This window comes from Schistocerca nitens, chromosome 5, assembly GCF_023898315.1.
Source record: "Schistocerca nitens isolate TAMUIC-IGC-003100 chromosome 5, iqSchNite1.1, whole genome shotgun sequence".
NCBI lineage: Eukaryota > Metazoa > Arthropoda > Insecta > Orthoptera > Acrididae > Schistocerca > Schistocerca nitens.
In genome coordinates, this window is record NC_064618.1 from 877936534 (window position 1) to 877958255 (window position 21722).

The window sequence follows — 21722 nt, forward strand, 5'->3', positions numbered from 1 at the left end:
GCAGGAAATCTGCCGCAAAATCGTTACTGGGTAACATTTTGATATCGGTATGTCACAAAGCGAAATAGATTGAATCTGCGCTACCATTACATTCACATCTTCAGCATTCAGACAGAAGAGGCTATAAAAATATTTTATGCCAGCTGCTCTCGATCCACTGACATTACGAACAGAAACAACGCACGCTACCGCTAGACCACAGGCGTAATCAGCCTAGAGTTTCTCTATCATGGGACAAGTTTTCCTCCAGGAAGTGCCGCAGTCTACAGTGTTGCCAGATTGTGCAGATAACCGGACTTAGAGAATTAGCGAGTTGGCCAGTTTTTTTGTCCCATGTCGCGATCGGCGCGGACTTAGCCTCTGAAGCGGCCGGCCGCCGGTCAAGTTTTATGTCAAAGAGTGTACATTACTAGATACAGACCTGTGTCCTTCCCGGCTAGAATCCGCGCTCTGGATGGAGGCAACAGCATCCAAATGGGTGTGTTTCACGATCTCACACGCATCCATTCAGACGAATCCCCACCTGCGACTCTAAAACTGAAGAGGCAGACAACGAAACCCAACAGCTCACAGAACATTACATTTGAGACTTGGGTCTGTTTGACATGTGCGTCATTAGACACGCAACACGGTGTCAAGCGATGAGGAATTCGGAGAGTAATCAGATGTGGCCATAGTGAAGGGATAAGAATTTAACTTCATTGATTTACGGGGAAAACGGTTAGGACTGCCGTATGAAAATCAGCATACCGGTTCTCTCGAGTGGGATCAATAGACGCGTGGTCTCTACGTGGATCTCCGAAACAGACCTGTAGAGCAGCTGCCATTTCTTTTCAGGAATAAAATTCAGAAATCATTTCTGAATCATTGGCACTGACAATGACTAAAAGTACAATCCCAGCACAGTATACAAAACGCAGTTTTTGATAATGTTCTAACCACCTGTAAGTCAGGACACCGCACTTCAGCTACACTGTAGAGCCAAAGACACTGGAACACCTGCCTAATCTGGTGTAGGGCCCCCGCGAGCACGCAGAAGTGCCGCAACACGACGTGGCGTGGACTCGACTAATGTCTAAAGTAGTGCTGTACGGAATTGACACCACGAATCCTGCAGAGCTGTCCATAAATGAGTGAGAGTGCAAGGGGGTGGAGATCTGTTCTGGACAGCACGTTGGAAGGCATCCCATACATGTTCAATAATGTTCACGTCTGGGGAGTTTGGCAGCCATCGGAAGTGTTTCAACTCAGAAGAGTATTCCTGGAGCCACTCTGTACCAATTCTGGACGTGTGGGGTATCGCATTGTCCTGCTGGAATTTCCCGAGTCTGTCTGAATGTACAATGGATATGAATGCATGTAGGTGATTATACAGAATGCTTACGTACGTTTCACGTGTCAGAGTCGATCTCGACGTATGAGGGGTCCCATTTAACTGCAACTGTACGGGCCCCACATCATTACAGAGCCTCCACAGTCCCCTGCTGACATGCAGGGTCCGTGGATTCGTGAGGTTGTCTCCATGTCCGTATACGTCCATCCGCTCGATACTATCTGAAACGAGACTCGTCCGAGCAGGCAACATGTTTCGAGTCATCAAAAGTCCAATGTCGGTGTTGATTGCCCCAGGAGAGGCGTAAAGCTTTGTGTCGTGGAGGCATCAAGCATACACAGTGGGTCTTCGGCTCCTAAAGCCCATATCGATGGTGTTTCGTTGAATGGTTCGCACCCTGACAGTTGTTGATGGCCCAGCACTGAAATCTGCAGCAGTTTGCGGAAGGGCTGCAATTCTGTCACGTTGAACGATTCTCTTCAATCGTCGACGGTCCCGTTCTTGCAGGATATTTTTCGGCGGCAGCGACGTCGGAGATTTCTGATATTCGCGGCACATTCGTGAAATGGACGTACGGGGAAATCCCCAATTCATCGCTATCTCGGAGATGCTGTGTGCCATCGCTCATGCGCCGATTATAACACCACGTTCAAACTCACTTAAATCTTGATAACCTGCCATTGTAGCAGCAGTAATCTGTAATTGAACACGCATGCATATACCAGTTTCTTTGGCGCTTCAGTGTATTTGACTTTCAGCACGTACGCGAGAAACACTTTAGGATACGTTTGAAATTATACTTAAAGTTTGTTTGACGCTACAAAGTACTCTAATAAAGAAAACCTGGATGAACACACTCTAGGTAGTCTGCGCACCACTTTAAGAAAAAGCTTGTTTTTCGCGCCTCTGAACCACTATGACGTCACATATCCAGCACTACGAATTGTACAGTGATAAATTTTGCAGGTTTATTCACTGGTATATGTGAAAACTGTCTGCATACCTTGTTGCGAATAGACTTCGTAGTAAAGAAGGGACAAAATAAAACGTCTTTACGAAGCTGAACTTTCACTGCATGAAAAGCGAAAATTTAGTGAGCGATAACTTTTTCTCTTTCATTATTTTGTAAATGTTTGAAACTGCGTCTAAAGTTTGTTGGAAGCCGCTAAGTAGTCTCATTCTCAAAAACCGGACGAGTGAAATAAGGATTTTTACGCATTTTAAATCCTTAAATTCAGTCAATGACTACGCCAAATTCCAAAAAATTAAACTTTTGGTGCCCCTGGAAGCAGCGATAGAGATAACGTAAAAGTGGCACTGCGTTCCGAGATAGTGGTTTCGTAGTTAGATTATCACGCAGATAACAGCTGTACGTTATTGTAAATGATACACTTTCAGCAACATCTATGAAACAAGATTCATCACGCCACTGTTTGAAAACGGCTTCTGAACATCACTGCCGCCGAAACGTAGATGGGCCTCCATAGGTAAACTGTCTACCTGCGACATATTTCTCACGTATTTTATCTGCTGCAAAGATGCTTAAATTTTTTGTATCTAATTTTTTAAACCTTGTATATTTATGGTTTGCTGAAAATGAAAGACACCATCGAGAAACTACTATGACTTCTAACAAAATAATCAACACGTGATCATACATGAACAAGGCTATGATGTTGATGATTTTGCTTCAACAAAGATTTTGCAAGCATATAACGATGTCTTTTACTTGCTATACGTTAATAGTTTATAATTGTTCGAACAAATACTACCATTATGACGAATGATTACAAGGTAACTGAGCTGTGCACTCATTACTACGGAACGTGTCTGAGATTCCTCGCCTAGCTGTAGGTTCTCCCGCGTCTCGGCAGGCGGCTGTCGCGTGGCAACTCTGACGCGTTTGACGCCTGGTTGCTGGGCGCTGACTGTGCGGGAAGGAGTCGGTCTGGATCACAGCCTAAGACAGCTAGCCGTGGACGTCCCCTTGCCGCATTTGGATGGAAGATTTTTAATTTGAGAAACGTACCTGCGACTACTGGAGGGTCGCCACTGCCCTCTATCTGTGTGGCAGGGGGCAAATTATGAAGTTTGCCTGCACCTGTTTCCTGCTGACTTCGTTAGTGGACTTCGCCACATACTTGTACATCGTCCTCGTAATGTGGACGCTGTGGTTTGTGGTAGCCTTTGCGACGTAGGCTGATACGGCCTGTACTGTTGGTCCTTGTCCAGGAGGAAGCGGTCAAGGTGGATCAGCACCGCGGTAATAATGACGTGCCCGTGTTAAACCTTTATTCGATTGACCTTACATATTGTGTTGTTCTGTTTGGAAACATGCACTAATGATTAATGTGTTTTATAGGTTTACGTACCGTTAAAAAATATTACTGTCTGACAACCCTGACCTTTACCTGCACTATTGGTGCATGTCTTGTAGAGATTCAGGTATCTTTAAAATTTTTAGTTGTCAGTAACGCTGATCTCAGAAAATTTGCCTTAACCGCACTACCAGTGCGTGCCCAGTCCTGCGTAGGTATCTTTACTATTTTTCATTGCCAGTTGAGGTTCAAAGGGCAATGTGTGCTCCAACTTATGTAGTTACCTAAATTTAGTCTGTTAAGCGGAAGTACTTGTGCACCAAACTGACTCAGCTGTCTGCCCTCATATCACCTGTGATAGTATTTTCCATTTACACAGATCAAAAAAAGTTTTGCATCACCCCGGTTCCCAAAACTCCTGAAGACAGACGTTGACCGTGGGTATTGTATCACAGACACAGTCCCTTTGGCTGTTCAGAGGTGAAATTAAACCGACCCAAAGATGTAAACAACCATGCATGAGCAACGCCTATTAGACGGAGGGGGTCCGACAGCCGATCAGTTCCAGTCATTCCATCAGGAAAGAGGTACGCGGCTCGTGTTGTCTGTAGTACAACCATGCCTAGACGGTCAATACCGCAGCTCGATCGCGTCCGTATTGTTACTTTGTGCCAGGAAGGGATCTCAACAACGGAAGTGTCCAGGCATCTCGGAGTGAACCAAAGCGATGTTGTTCGGACATGAAGGAGATACAGAGAGACACGAAATGTCGATGACACGCATCGCTCAGGCCGTCCAAGGGCTACTACTGCATCGCATGACCGCTACCTACGGATTATGGCTATGAGGAACCCTGACAGCAACGCCACCATGTTGAATAATGCCTTTCGTGCAGCTACTGTCGTGTTACGACTCAAACTGTATGCAATAGGTTTCATGATGCGCAATTTGACTTCCGACGTCCATTGCAAGGTCCATCTTTGCAACCACGACACCGTGCAGCGTGGTACAGATGAGCCCAACAACTTGCCGAATGGGCCGCTCAGGACTGGCATCACGTTCTCTTCACTGATGAGTGTTGCATATGCCTTCAACCAGACAATCGCCGCAGTCGTGTTTGGAGGCAACCCGATTAGGCTGAAAGACACACTGTCCAGTTAGTGCAGCAATGTGGAAGTTCCCTGCTGTTTTGGGGGGCACTATGTGGGGCCGACGTGGTCATGGAAGGCGTCGTAACGGCTGTACGATACGTGAAACCCATCCTCAGAACGATAGTGCAACCATATCGGCGGCGTATTGGCGAGGCATTCGTCTACATGGACGACAATTCGCGCCCCCATGGTGCACATCTTGTGAATGACTTCCTTCAGGATAACGGCATCGCTTGACTAGAGTGGTCAGCATGTTCTCCAGACACGAACCCTATCAGCATGCCTGGGATAGGAGAATAGTCTTTAGAGACGACACTTCTATATAAAACATTCTCAGATTTGTTGCCGCATCCATTCGGGATAAAATCTCAAGCTTTCAACGATAACGTCCATCGTCACCGTCAGGAACAAGTGACTGTCTTCAGATTTTAACCCTAATTGACGTGGCAAGAAAACGGAGAATGTTCTATATGTGCCTGGGATAGAGTGAGAAGGGCTATTTATGGACGACGTTACCCACCAACCACTCTGAGGGATGTACGCCAAATCTGGACCAACAGTGCCTTGATAAACTTGTGGATAGTATGCGACGACGAATACAGGCATGCATCAACGCATATGGACGTGCTACTGGGTATTACAGGTGCCGGTGTGTACAGCAATCTGGACCACCATCTCTGAAGGTCTCGCTCTATGGTGGTGCAACATGCAATGTGAGGAATAAAAAGGGCGGAAATGATGTTTTTGCTGATCTCTATTCCAGTTTACTGTACTGGTTCCGGAACTCTCGGAACTGAGGTGATTAAATTTTTTTATTTTTTTTAAAGACATCATAGTTGCCATTGACTACATGAAGTATTATTACGACTGAAATTTATGCCTTAGGGCCATTTTCACCTAACACTACAAAAGTTACATTCTGTCAGAATATAAAACTATCAGAATTTAACTTTTGCAGTGTTACTTGAAAATGGCCCTAAGGCCAAAATTGCAGTCGTAATAATAAATACACTCCTGGAAACTGAAATAAGAACACCGTGAATTCATTGTCCCAGGAAGGGGAAACTTTATTGACACATTCCTGGGGTCAGATACATCACATGATCACAGTGACAGAACCACAGGCACATAGACACAGGCAACAGAGCATGCACAATGTCGGCACTAGTACAGTGTATATCCACCTTTCGCAGCAATGCAGGCTGCTATTCTCCCATGGAGACGATCGTAGAGATGCTGGATGTAGTCCTGTGGAACGGCTTGCCATGCCATTTCCACCTGGCGCCTCAGTTGGACCAGCGTTCGTGCTGGACGTGCAGACCGCGTGAGACGACGCTTCATCCAGTCCCAAACATGCTCAATGGGGGACAGATCCGGAGATCTTGCTGGCCAGGGTAGTTGACTTACACCTTCTAGAGCACGTTGGGTAGCACGGGATACATGCGGACGTGCATTGTCCTGTTGGAACAGCAAGTTCCCTTGCCGGTCTAGGAATGGTAGAACGATGGGTTCGATGACGGTTTGGATGTACCGTGCACTATTCAGTGTCCCCTCGACGATCACCAGTGGTGTACGGCCAGTGTAGGAGATCGCTCCCCACACCATGATGCCGGGTGTTGGCCCTGTGTGCCTTGGTGGTATGCAGTCCTGATTGTAGCGCTCACCTGCACGGCGCCAAACACGCATACGACCATCATTGGCAACAAGGCAGAAGCGACTCTCATCGCTGAAGACGACACGTCTCCATTCGTCCCTCCATTCACGCCTGTCGCGACACCACTGGAGGCGGGCTGCACGATGTTGGGGCGTGAGCGGAAGACGGCCTAACGGTGTGCGGGACCGTAGCCCAGCTTCATGGAGACGGTTGCGAATGGTCCTCGCCGATACCCCAGGAGCAACAGTGTCCCTAATTTGCTGGGAATTGGCGGTGCGGTCCCCTACGGCACTGCGTAGGATCCTACGGTCTTGGCGTGCATCCGTGCGTCGCTGCGGTCCGGTCCCAGGTCGACGGGCACGTGCACCTTCCGCCGACCAGTGGCGACAACATCGATGTACTGTGGAGACCTCACGCCCCACGTGTTGAGCAATTCGGCGGTACGTCCACCCGGCCTCCCGCATGCCCACTATACGCCCTCGCTCAAAGTCCGTCAACTGCACATACGGTTCACGTCCACGCTGTCGCGGCATGCTACCAGTGTTAAAGACTGCGATGGAGCTCCGTATGCCACGGCAAACTGGCTGACACTGACGGCGGCGGTGCACAAATGCTGCGCAGCTAGCGCCATTCGACGGCCAACACCGCGGTTCCTGGTGTGTCCGCTGTGCCGTGCGTGTGATCATTGCTTGTACAGCCCTCTCGCAGTGTCCGGAGCAAGTATGGTGGGTCTGACACACCGGTGTCAATGTGTTCTTTTTTCCATTTCCAGGAGTGTATTTCACAGAGTCAACGGCAACTATAATGTCTTTTTAGAAATATTGTATGACTGTGAATCCTAACCATGAGAAGTCAATCAAAATTTTTTTGATGTTTGTCTATGTTTAGTAAATTTAATGTACTTTCTGTGTGTATGTTGTAGAATCTGTGCTCAATCGAACAACCATTTGGGCCTTGGGCCGAGTTATGCAGGTTACCGTCCATCGATGCCTTAAGCCCCTGTATCTGCTTCGGATCTGTCCTTGGTTCCTCATGTCAATAATTACTCATCTTTGTCGATTTACCTAGACCTGTTTCCTGGTGTCAATAATTACTCATCTTTGTCGATTTGCTAATGTTCACTTTCTTATTTTGAAGGTAGAATGGGAGTATTTGTTATCTTGCGTATGCTGTTATCTTGAAAATTTTTTTAATAATCAAATTATATGCACATTGTGGCCTTTTTCTATTGATTTGCAGATAACCAAAACTATTATGAGGCCCCAGTGCGTCTCGTGCGATTTTCGAATGTTACACATTTAAAACTGTTTGTTTGATTTTAAAAGTCTATGTAGTATCATAGAAGCTGTTATTTAAAATTTGCCCTCTGTGGTAAACAAATATGTTTAAGGGTTATTTTGTTTGAGCTCAGCGCGTTACCACTCGCAGATGGTAGCTGTCTAGCATTTCAGTAACATCTGAACAGCTGAGCGGTGAGCGCAGCAGAATGCCACGAGAGGGACTCGGGTTTGGTTCCCGGGCGCATCGGAGATTTTCTCCTCTAGGGGACTGGGCGTTCACTTGTTTTCGTTGTCATTTCATCCCCACCGAAACACAAATGACGGGAAGGGCGTCAACTGAAAAGACTTACACCAGGCGACCTGATTGTCCGCTGGTGGGGCTGTCGGCCTAGCTACACGCATTACCCCTATCAGAATAATTTCACTGCTGTTAAATGAATAAGTTGTTAAAGTAAATTTGACGCACACTGAGCCAGAAATTTTTGAATACTGTGGCAGAGGACTGCCGGTCAGTAGAACAAGACTACAATCGATACGTCCCGGCGATGGACTAATTTACGTGTTTTCGCGCGCGCACTGATACGTTTGTGACGGGAGAAGTGGAGCGAGGGAGGCGCGGCTGTTGTCGCTGGAGAGCGGAGGCCCGTCAGAGTCCCACAGAAATTTCCAGCCAGCCGAGCGTGAGTGTCGATAGCAGTCGGCTGGAAAACGGGATCTCGCGGCCTGGGGCGGCGCTGCGTCGCCTGCTGCTGCTGCTGCTGCGATCCACAGCCAGCTGGGGCCTGCTGTGCCTCGGACAGGACTCTGTACGGACGTGTCGCGGTGTTGCTGCTCCACACGGTCACAGAACGCGTGCTCACCTTACAGTTGATCCCCTAATGGCGCACACCAAACAGGCACGCGAATCGTTAAAAATCACATGTTTACAGGACCTACCTGGATATCGTTGTGACGTTTATACCACCGCGTCATGCCTGTCGCATACGACACGTGCAACATTTCTCTGCGTGCAGGACACATGTAACGCCAGAGACTGTGTCCATAATTTGCTCACATTCAGATTATCACGATCTATCACAGCAAATTTCAGTCCTCTGGTCAGTCATTGAATACAGGTATTGTTAGCTAACGTCCGCACTGGAACAACAGTAAAATATCGAGATTCCGTAAATGTTTGTGTTTTTTATTTTCTCTTTTATTCACGTCCTAACTACCTCGAACCGATGCTATTTTAACGTCAAAAGACTGATAATGGAATATTGGGCCCCTATAGCACTGAACAGTACTTTCCAATATGATATTTTCACTCTGCAGCGGAGTGTGCGCTGATATGAAACTTCCTGGCGGATTAAAACTGTGTGCCGGGATCGAGTCTCGGTCCGGCACACAGTTTTAATCTGCCAGGAAGTTTCAGTACTTTCCAATATTTTGTTGCATTAGTTTCACGTGTGTTCAGGATATGGCACGCAGGATTTGTATCTCGTAACAACGTTTGTCTATTTGTAAATATTCAGGAATAATTCGTTATCAGTATTGGAACATTTCGCTACTGTTGAGTGATGCTAAATGAAGTACCTGTGATAGCAGTAAGTAATAATAAAAATAATGTAGATAATTATAAGCTGAGGGAAAAGAATCGCATCACCAAGAACTAGTTCATCTGCAATGACGAAATTTCTGGAACGAATTTATCTAGGTAACATATTTAACGCAAGATAAGCCACTGCAAAAGTGACATTCTGGTACCTTAATAACTGGTGTAACCGCCGGTCTGTTGAATGTAAGCATGCAGGCGAGCATGCAATTTACTGTACGGATATTGGATATCAGTTTGTGGGGTGGAGCTCCACTTCTGTTGGTCGGTGAACACAGGGACAGGTAATACTATTTTGGGATGAGTTGTCGTATGATGATGTGGCATATGTTCTCGATTGGAGAAAGAAATGGTGATCGAACAGGCCAACGTAACTTTTCGACTATCTGTAGAGCATGTTGAGTTACAACGGCAGTATTTGGCCGAGCATTATACGGTTGCAAAACACGAGAACAGCTCGAATTACCAGCCTGACGTACAAATTTGCAGTCAGCTTGCATGGGATAACTACGAGTATTCCTCCTGTCATACGAAATCGCACACCTGACGATGACTCCAGCTATACACCCAATGTATCTAGCACGGAGACAGTTGAAGGCCCTGAATTGGCGTCCTCCTTGGAAGAACCAGCTGTCATCGGAAAACACAACAGACCTCCACCCTAGCCTTGAATGACCTCTCGCTTGACACCACTTGATGGCGGTGGTTTGGAGTGAGTGCATGCACGCTATAGGGCGTCTTCGTCGGAGCTATTCATGAAGTGGCTGATCTGTAACAGTTCGTTATATGTCCGTGGTGCCAACTTCTGCTCGAAGTGCTCCTGCAGTAGCACGATGCTCCAGAGCTATACGCCGCACGCGATGGTCTTCCCTCTCCGCAGTCCCACGTGGCCGTCCAAAGTCCTGTCTTCCCGCACCGGGCATTCCCGCCACCACCGCTACCAGTAGTCATGTACTGTGACTACATGCGTGCAAAGTCTTTCTGCACTATCGCACAATGAACATCCACATTCCCTTAGCCCTACTACACGACCTCGTTCAAAGTTAGTGATGTGCTGATTATGCCGTCTTTGTCACCTTAAAGGCTTTCTCGACTAGCGTCAACACAGCGTGTGCATATGAAAGGTAACTAACGCTCGCGATCTTCACTGCAAGTTTTTATAGCAAACCTGATTTTATACCCTTAAGCAATATACACTACTGGCCATTAAAATTTCTACACCACGAAGATGACATGCTACAGACGAGAAATTTAAGATGCTGTGATATGCAAATGATTAGCTTTTCAGAGCATTCACACAAGTTTGGCGCCGGTGGCGACACCTACAACGTGCTGACATGAGGAAAGTTTCCAACCGATTTCTCATGCGCAAACAGCAGTTGACCGGCGTTGCCTGGTGAAACGTTGTTGTGATGCCCCGTGTAAGGAGGGGAAATGCGTTATATCACGTTTCCAACTTTGATAAAGGTCAGATTGTAGCCTATCGCGATTTCCGTTTATCGTATCGCGACATTGCTGCTCGCGTTGGTCGAGATCCAATGACTGTTAGCAGAATATGGAATCGGGGGGTTCAGGAGGGTAATACAGAACGCCGTGCTGGATCCCAACGGCCTCGTGTCACTAGCAGTCGAGATGACAGGCATCTTATCCTCATGGTTGTGACGGATCGTGCAGCCACGGCTCGATCCCAGAGTCAACAGATGGGGACGTTTGCAAGACCACAACCATCTGCACGAACAGTTCGACGACGTTTGCGGCAGCATGGACTATCAGCACGGAGACCATGGCTGCGGTTACCCTTGACGCTGCATCACAGACAGGTCTGCGATGGTGTACTCGACGACGAACCTGGGTGCACGAATGGTAAAACGTCATTTTTTCGGATGAATCCAGGTTCTGTTTACAGCATCATGATGGTCGCATCCGTGTTTGGCGACAACATCGTGGTGAACGCACGTTGGAAGCGTGTATTCGTCATCGGCATACTGGCGTATCACCCGGCGTGATGCTATGGGGTGCCATTGGTTACACGTCTCGGTCACCTCTTGTTCGCCATGACGGCAATTTGAACAGTGGACGTTACGTTTCAGGTGTGTTACGACCCGTGGCTCTACCCTTCATTCGGTCCCTGCTAAACCCTACATTTCGTCAGGGTAATGCACGGCCGCATGTTGCAGGTCCTGTACGGGCCTTTCTGGATACAGAAAATGTTCGACTGCTGCCCTGGCCAGCACATTCTCCAGATATCTCACCAATTGAAAACGTCTGGTCAATGGTGGCCGAGCAACTGGCTCGTCACAATACGCCAGTCACTACTCTTGAAGAACCGTGGTATCGTGTTGAAGCTGCATGGGCAGCTGTACCTGTACACGCCATCCAAGCTCTGACTGGTTGTTCTGGGTACTGATTTCTCAGGATCTATGCACCCACATTGCGTGAAAATGTAATCACATATCAGTTCTAGTATAATATATTTGTCCAATGAATACGCGTTTATTATCTGCATTTCTTCCTGGTAGCAATTTTAATGGCCAGTAGTGTATGAATAGCAGTCATCCTTCAGGTGTAGAAACACATCTTCCATCTTTCGTTTATGTCGCACAACTCCTTCTTGGCGTTGAGATTCTTTTCGCCAGTGTAGTAATGATATAAGAATAATAACTTGATTAAAGGTAAAATTCGTAAAAATTTTTCTTTAGTGTCATTAGATGAGACACGCAATGAGCTGGAGAAACCATTCGACTTTGATGGAAATCGATCATAACGTAATGAAATCTCGAGCGATGATGAGAGTGGTGGGACGTTGGTCCCACCTACCGACGAAAGCTCTGCAGTCTTGTGTCTGATAATGACTCAAACGTGACGGACCCACAGTTACTTCTGCCGCAATGACGAAGCAATCATCCATTGGCGCCAAACAGATGAACCTCAGGCCTTGAGACTTGGTCCAGTTTTTAGAGAAGCAGTGTCGGCGGAAAAAGACGACTAACCACGCCCGTACTTCATAAAATACCTTATAGCAGGTAGTTCTGAACTGATCTGCTCATGTAAAAATCAGACGTCACTCAAACGTACTGGCAGTCATTACGCGCAACACCTGAAAAAATAAACCTAGTTTTTTTCGAATATCTGTTAAGATGTACTATGGCTGTTCCAGTGTGCACGCTACATCCTCTGTATCAATGTATACCTATTTTTTCATGCACCACGACGTATTTAAATGCTTTCTGTGTACTGATTTCCTTTTCGTTACAAGTTTAAAAAATACAAAATCAGTATACTACCAGTCCGCCTCCGATAGCTGAGTGGTCAGCGCGACAGAATGTCAATCCTAACGGCCCGGGTTCGATTCCCGGCGGGGTTGGAGATTTTCTCCTCTCAAGGACTGGGTGTTGGGTTGTCCTAATCATCACCATTTCATCCCCATGGACGCGCAAGTCGCCGAAGTGGCGTCAAATTGAAAGACTTGCACCCGATGAACGGTTACCCGACGGGAGACCCTAGTCACACGACATTTTAGCGTACTACCAAAAACCATTTACATACTTTTCTTGTCTTAAATGCCCGTCTGACCTACACAACACACCGTTTTTTCGGAAAATCTAGCGAATAGTTCTTGAAAACAACTAAATTTTCTTAACATTCTTGGCTAACTGATTAAATGTAATTTAAATATTAGATGGATAAACGTATTCTTCTTTTTATCGAGCTGGAGGATGCATACTTAGGGGCCAGTCTTTGTTGTATGATTGGCGCACGCAACTCTTTTATTTACCTACATAACCAATGTGCCTTTTTTCAGACGGATGAATGTAGTTTCTTAACACTATTCTGGACTGTTTCATAGGCATTGGTTCAGTCTCTGCTAGCATACTGTTATACAAGGCCACCCTAATTAAAGTTACAGTTTCAAAACGCTGTAGGAAGAGAAACACAGCTCAGAATGACTGCAAATTCTAACAGCATATTGTTGACGCAGGGGGAAAAGTGAAGGGGAAAAAAAAACGAAAATTTTGCCAATATGAGTATATGGTGCTTTAAGCGTCTTAACGTAAAATAACCCTCTCAAACCTAATGATTACTCGCTTTTCAGTTTGTTTATTTCGGTGTCAGATTCCCACCGCTGGACTGCCGGTTGAGATGAAACTTATCCGCATTGTCACCAATCAGAGAACGACCACACAGAGACTTGTTTATGTCACCGGTGCTAATAATGTTAATAAAACACCACAGCTCTCTTAAAGTATGTTTATTACGCTACAATGGCACAAGCAACGCAGAGTATGCGAGCCTCGTCTGGTACAGGTTGTAACATTATGTGATTGCCTTATCATTTTAAATCATTCATTAATCGAGCAGTCGCTCGGCAACAGCTACAGTTAGCAAATAACTTTGCGAAAATGTAAAAGGTGGACGACCTGTGAAGTAACTTGTTTATTGTCGAAGCGCCGTCAGAGATGCTGTGAGTTATTGACTTTGAAAACCGCGGCGCGAAAAACGGACAGAAGAAGAACATTTTTACACATTTTGTTTTGTTGTACGAGATATTCTCGATGAACAGTTACTCATTCTTCTGTTGTCTCCTGTAACTTGTGTCGGACGCGCATGTCTTGCCGCCGTATTATTATTGTCAAAATTAATATTGTTCTAGTGTAAAGTAAATGTGTAATACTAAAAGTGCGTAGCAGTAGATTTATTGTGCGACGTGTATGTGAAAACGTCAAAAGGAATTGTTTTCATTAAGAGAAGTGCCAGTCAAAGCGGCATCCATGTTAATTTCTTCATTGCAGTGTAAGTTCGTCTATTAATTGCCATAAATTCAGAGTTAAATGGAACTGGTGTATGGACTATTCATTTACTATAGAATCTATGTCTCACTTCTTCATGAAATTATTTAATTTTCTATATGTTTCTGCCAAATAGAGAGTTCATAGTCACGAATTCTTTCGTCGAGTTCGGACGGAGGTTGCATGCGGCGAAATATTTTCTCCGCGCCATATTCTACTGGTAAATGCATGATAAACTACGGTCCCTTAGGAAATTCATGTTGACCTATCCAAAATAATTATATTTTGAATAGGCATTTACTCTCCTCTGCAATGCAACTTCCGACTGATCAGACGATCCAACAAGAAACAGCCGCAGACGGTCGGCGTTCGCAAATATGTTTCCACCGCTGATTATAGCTATATGATACAGCACAAAAGTAAGATATTGTTATAATTAGAGACTACGAACGGGGACATTTATAACTGTATGTTTATGTATATACATCACGTAAACATATCGTTATAATTGGCGCCCGAACAGGGACATGAATTAAAAAAAAAAAAAAAAAAACTTAAAGGAATAAAAATTTTGTAAGATAGTCATTATGGAATATTCATAAATAATTGTAGCTAATCTTGTGCTTTTTATTTGTTACATGACATCAAACGCCATCCAATAAAATTTCCATTGAGCGAAAGAAACGAGATATTCAGAATAAATTACGGAAGAGAGATTTTTTTTTGGAACAGAATTTGTGCGAAAATCTAGTTACAACTCCCAAGGCAGTCATCAGTAACGTAAGTTAAAATTTCGTTAGCCGTAGCCAAGCTTCATTAATTTCAGCCGACATTAATCAATTTGTGACGATCTTTAGTAGTTGCAGTAAAAATTTGCTTTGAATTCAGTAGATTACATTTAGTTGATTAGTAATTTCTTCAAGTACTGTTTAAATTCCATTGTTGTGTATTGCATATCATTTGTTTTTAAATGTCCGCTGCCTGTTCACGGAGCTGACCAGCCTTAGTTTTCATTTATTTTGAACAGTGTGCAGCCATACTTTCTTTACGGTCCAGAATAGTCTCTTGTTCTCGTGACGTGCATCTCCCGACATTCCGATCTTGTGACGTAGCAGTGACAACTGACTCGCAACCGATAAATTACATCTCTGTCGACAGCTGACGGCCGTAGCTCAAACGAACTTCATTGACTTACTGTTTGTAAATAAGTGAGCTATGGCAGACGATAAAATGTCATCACTAGATTCAGATGAACAGAATGAAACGAGTGAAGTGTCGCGTCGCTTACGGTCCCGCACGATAATTAGTAGGGCTGAGACACCAATTGAAACAATTGTAGAAAGTGAAGTGGGAAATCTTACGAACTTTGGTGCCTCACACCATAATGTTACTGGTACTGAACTAGACAATGCCAGCATAGTTTCTGCCACTAGTAGTCGTAGCCATATACCGGTTACAAGGGAGGCAGGTGAAAGCAATTCAGGGGTAGTGACAGACGATGTAATCAAACAGCTACTGAGTCAAATAAGTCAAATGATGCAGGACGGAAATCGCCAATTGAAAGAGGAAAATCGCCAAATGGTGAATTCCATTAAAAATGATTTGAAAGACGAAAATCGCCAATTGAAAGAGGAAAATCGCCAAATGGTGAATTCCATTAAAAATGATTTGAAAGACGAAAATCGCCAATTGAAAGAGGAAAATCGCCAAATGTTAGCCTCGATTGAAGATAAACTGTCTACAGTAAGCGAAGAAATAAAAACTGTTAGAGAAGACGTAGCCAAAGAAGTAGCAAAGCAAGTTAAGGATGCTGTTTCTCAAATGCGAAGTGGAATAATTATCGAACTGAATGACACTTTAGCTACCATGCAAAGCGAGACAGCTGACATCCGAAACGCAACCAAGAATCTTGACTCCACCGTAATCACGGTTAATCACAGATTAGACAGAGTAACTACGCAGGTAGAAAAACTAACTGACGGAATGTCAAATTTGACTCTGGAAACGGAAACGAAAGTAAAGGAGAGGCTAGATAGTCATGAGAGAGAATTTAGAGAAAAGTATGAGAACTGGATTGCTGGAAAGGACAAATTTGTCGAAGATAAAATTAACAAAGACCTAGTAGAGACGGTGAAAGCAACCACTCTTGGTATCTTGTCAGCTCCTGGAAGCTCCGGAGATACCGTAATGTCTGAACTCGGTAGCATTAGGCGTACCCTTCAGCAAGAATTACCAAATTGGAAGCAAGAGGTAACGGAACAGCTAAATAACCTGAAGGCACAAGTGAGTAGTAGTTCCCGAATACAGAGACCGAATTATCCTAACTCTTTAGCCTCAGAGGAAGAAGATGAATTATTTCGGCAATTCCGAATACCTGTTGTATCTAATGAACACACTTCACCACCACATATTCCAGTTAGTCACCGAAACCAAGAATCTGACTCATTAGTAAAAATGATGAAGGAAGAAAGCATGATAAAGCTTCGAGTTTTTCAAACCTTTAACCCGGAAAAACGAAATATCCACCCAATTGTTTTTCTTCGTGGATTCTCCGGCATTTTTCCAAATTCGTGGACTGATAGACAGCGTATCCAATTTGTTACCGGATATATAGGTGGCGAATCGGCAATATGGGGAACAGAAATGGTTGATAAGTGTCGAACATATGAGGAGTTTGAGCACTGTTTCCTCAGCAAATTTTGGAGCGAAGGTGTTCAGAAGCGCCTTCGTAAAGAAGTCTATAATGCAGAACAATTTGACCCCAGGAATAGTAGCCTGAGAAACTACTTCGAAAAATATCTTGGCAAAATTAGGTATTGGGATAACCCTATCAATAGTAAAGATGTAATTATGATTCTCAAGTCTAAATTACCCATTTCGATTCGTGAAAAGCTGATAGCCATACCAGATGATGATCCAGATACCTTTCTGTCGATATTAGATTCCCTAGACCTGATCTATGAGGACATGAGAGCTAACAAACCGCGGAATACTCCGCACAATTCTTGGCCACAACATTACGGCAGTAACGGCTATGAAAAGCCAGGGAACGATTCAAAAAATAGTAACGATTGGCAAAACGGAAATAAAGGCAATGGGTATCCGCACAAAAGGAATAGACATAATCAACACAACCGATTCAATCCCGTGTATAACACGACTGGTAACCAGTACGGCAATCAATCGTACAAGCAGAAGTTTGGAAACGGTTTCAGTCAAAAAGGTTGGCAACAGCAGAGCGGATCGCAATGGAATGCACCGTACTCGCGCAGCCAACACTCAGATTACGGGCAGCAACAAACAGCTGATAACGCCCACTCATACCAATACAACTCCGCGCCTAGTAAAAATCAAGCGCAGGGAATGTACAGAAACACACAGTTTAACGGCAAACCGCAGTGTGAAGGTGGATTTCACAGTAACAATTCCGGAAATCATAATAGTAATAAAAATCATCAGACCCCGCGAAGGCATTACAATCCCCCTGTATTTTTCGCAAACGCGGAAGACAGTAACACGTATTCGACACCAGAACAAACGCAGCAACATTTTGACACGAGGTTTGTGCATAACAGTAATTTTGTTCCTCAGTGTTCTCATAATGTCAGATTGGTCGAACTTTCTAATGATGAAGGCCAATCAAAACCACACAAGCAGGAAAACTAAGTTCAGCATCTGAAAGCTCCCTAAGCGATGCTGTGAGACAGAATGGGGCTACCACTTCGACGGAGAGACAAACCATGACGTACTTGTACTGAGATACAATGACGGGATTGACATGAGACAAGAATTATTACAAGAGAAAGAGACAACTGACGGTGATGAACCGATAGATGACCAAGTGCAAGCTATGACAAAACTTCCTATAGCCGGGATTTTGACGACTGTAATCCTAGATACAGGTGCAAATATTAATGCTATGTCCTTATGTTTCTATAAGCAAATTAGTACATTAATTAAAATTCCAACATTACCCGTCCAAGGATGTTCAATAACAGGAGCCATCGGCTCCCAGACACAAAAGGTCAGTATACAAGCTTGGGTACCACTCGAGATTCAATCAATACCCATAAAATGTATTTTCCTCGTTGTCAAGAATTTGGCAGTGCCATGTCTCTTGGGAATGGATTTTCTACGACGATATAGAGCCCGAATAGATCTTTATATAGGCATTTGTACACTGTTAGTACAGCAAACAGAAGTTGCACTGGAGTTAGTGAAAGAAAGAGTAAAAAACTTTGGGACTTGTAATAGCATTAGATTACAAAGGATAGGCAGAAAACCTCCTTGTCGTAATCATTTCAATTTGTTTTATGGTAACTGTGATACATTTAATGATACAATAACAGTCAGTGACTTACCCTCTCAGCAGGAAATAACCAATAAGACTACAGAATCAACAGAGTTATCCGAACCTCAGCGACAGGAATTATTCAATTTGTTATCACACTATATCAACGTGTTTTCAAAACGACCTGGTATTATAAAAGACTATGAATATACTATGGAAGTGGTGCCGCACCAAACTTTCTGTCGCACGACATATCCCATACCGTATGCAAGAAGGGAAGCAGTTCGTAATGAAATTAAGAAAATGTTGAACTGGAAAGTCATAGAGTATTCTAATTCACCATATAGTAGCCCGTTGTTGACGATTTTGAAACAGGATAACACCGTACGACTCGTACTTGACGCACGAAACATAAATAAAATTGTTGTGCCCGTACGAACGAGACCTGAAGCGATTGAAGAACACCTCCAGAGATTTTATGGAATTAAATATTTGAGTAGCATAGATTTGAAAATGTCATTTTGGCAAGTGAGACTAAATCCTAACTCACGAAAATATACGGCATTTATCTTCGCCGGCAGATCCTATCAATTTCAGGTCATGCCTTTTGGATTGAATGTTAGTTCTGGAGTATTCATCTCTGCCTTAGATCATGTTCTTGGTCCAGATCTTATTGATGAAGTCACTCTCTACGTTGATGATCTTTTAATTGCCACTAAAACCTGGGAAGGCCACGTTGAACTAATACAGAAAGTGTTTCAGCGATTCCTGGAATACGGAGTCACTGCCAACTTGCAAAAGTCACACTTTGGCCGAGCCGAAATCAAATTCTTAGGACACGTCATTTCATCTGACGGAATCCGTCCTGATCCAGCTAAGCTAAGTGCAATTAAAAATTTTCCTATCCCATCTTCAAAACGACAACTTAAAGGTTATCTTGGACTCGCTTCATTCTTCAGAAGATTTTTACCAAAGCAAGTAATGAACAACCCTGATTTATTGAAATTGTTAAAGAAAAATACTCAGTGGAATTGGACTGACGACTGTCAAAAGGCATTCCTCGATATCAAAGAAGCTTTGTTAAATAGCAACATTCTTTATCATCCAGATATGGATAAGGAGTTTTGTGTGTCATCTGACGCAAGTTTTCAGGGATTAGGCGCATGTCTCTTCCAGATCCATGAAACCAATGGAAAACCAGACATCAGAGTAATTAGTTTTGCTAGTAGGGTTCTTACAGAAACTGAACGATCCTATTCTGTTACTGAGTTGGAAGCTCTTGCAGTAGTTCGGGCCTTCAAGAGATTCAACTACTACATCAATGGCAAGAAAATCAAAGTCTATTCTGATCATCAGGCTCTTAGTTTTCTTCTGACGTGTAAACTCCTACATCCTCGCTTAACGAGATGGTGTCTTTTCTTACAGGAATATGACTTCGAAATAATCTACATAAAAGGCAAAGATAACATTATTGCGGATGCTCTATCTCGCATGCCTGAAGGCTCTTCGGACAGTACTGAACTTTTGGAACAAATGTCAAATTACAGAATTCTATTGATGAAGGATCCAATACATCGGAAATATTTTCTTGATCTTTGTGACCAGATTGTCCAATTGCAGGAAACTGATCCAAAATGGAGAGGTGTGAAACAGATCCTCGAAACTAATCCTACCCATCGCATGTGCAAATATTACAAATTGCATAATCAAGTTCTTTTCCATCGAACATCACTGTCATCAGAAAATTGGCTAGTATGCATTCCGCAGGAATATGTAGAACACTTACTCTGGTATACACATATTTCGTGGGGACACTTTGGTCCAGAAAAGTGTAAGCGTAAAATAGCAAAGTACTGCTACATCCCTAACCTTCATAGCAGAATTCACAAGCTCTTGAAACACTGTATCATTTGTCAAAAAGCAAAACCTTTTAATCTTTCGAATATACTGCCTTTGAATCCTATTATCACAGAGAAACCTAGACAAACCCTAGGCATAGATTTGGCAGGACCCCTCCCACGAGGTCGTGGAGGACTAAGGTACCTTGTAGCTGTCATTGATCTATTTACCAAACATTTGAGATTGTACGCTATGAGATCTGCAAATACTCAACTAATCATCAATCGTTTAGAACGTGACTGCTTTCCTAGATTCGGAAAACCTGAATCAATTCTCTCAGACAATGGGTCTAACTTTGTCTGCAAAAGATGGAGACTTTTCCTTGCTAGTCATCAAATTAGGCAAATCCTTATCTCCAAGTTTAGACCGCAGTCGAACCCGACTGAGCGGGTGTTCAAGGAGTTTAATCGTTTTATTCGTACTTATATACCAAATCAACAGACTCGCTGGGTTGACTTCGTGTCACCTTTCGAGGAAATTGTGAATAATCTACCACACCTGTCTACTGGTTTCACTCCGAGTGAGTTGATGTCTTCTGACCAAGAGAAAAATGAATGGGTCAATTCAATTCCTAAGTGTAACAATACAAGTGCTAGTTTAGACGCCAGAATAAGACAAGCTCTAACAACGTTGACCACCCAAGCCAATTTACGCAAGAAGGCGTATGACAAACATATTAATAAGGTGTTAACTTATAAAGTCGGGGAAAAGGTCTTGCTAAAAACACACTTTAAACCATCGTTGCTCTTACGCAAAAATCGAAAATGGCAAAGTCTTTTTGAGGGACCTTACGAGATCCTTCGTATACCGCATACAGGTTGTTATCTGATTTCTGATCCCGCAAATGGAAAAATAAAAGGGTTATACCATCACTCTGATCTTAAAAAGTATCATGCTACAGAATAAGTCAAAAGGAAAGCTTTATAATGGCAAGAGAAGGTTAGCCGCTAGTGACTAAGTGACAACTGATCTGACTTCGTTAAAAAAAAAAAAAAAAAAAAAATGCTTAGAATAAATTACACGACAGTGAGTCTATCTTGCTATACAGCAGAGAATTTAAAATATGTTATCTTGAGCCATAATTTAAGTACAGACAAGCTGATAAATAATAAAAAACAAATTCTTGTTTAACAAAGAAAGTGATCAACTCCAAGAACTCTAGTGTTAAGATTTAGTTTTAAGGAGATAATATTTAAGAGAGAAATGAAATATAAAGCGAAGGATGTGCCTAACAAGCCAGCTTCTGCGATATGAAATGCTAAAGAAGTGAAAATAAAACATAGTATGCAAGAATTTTTTTTTTTTAAGTTCAAGGAGCAATGATCCAGAAACTAAATTTATTTCCGTCAAGGACAAGGGTCGCTTGACAATTATTGGTTCCTGATCCCACAAAAAAGGAAAACAAGTAACTAGTT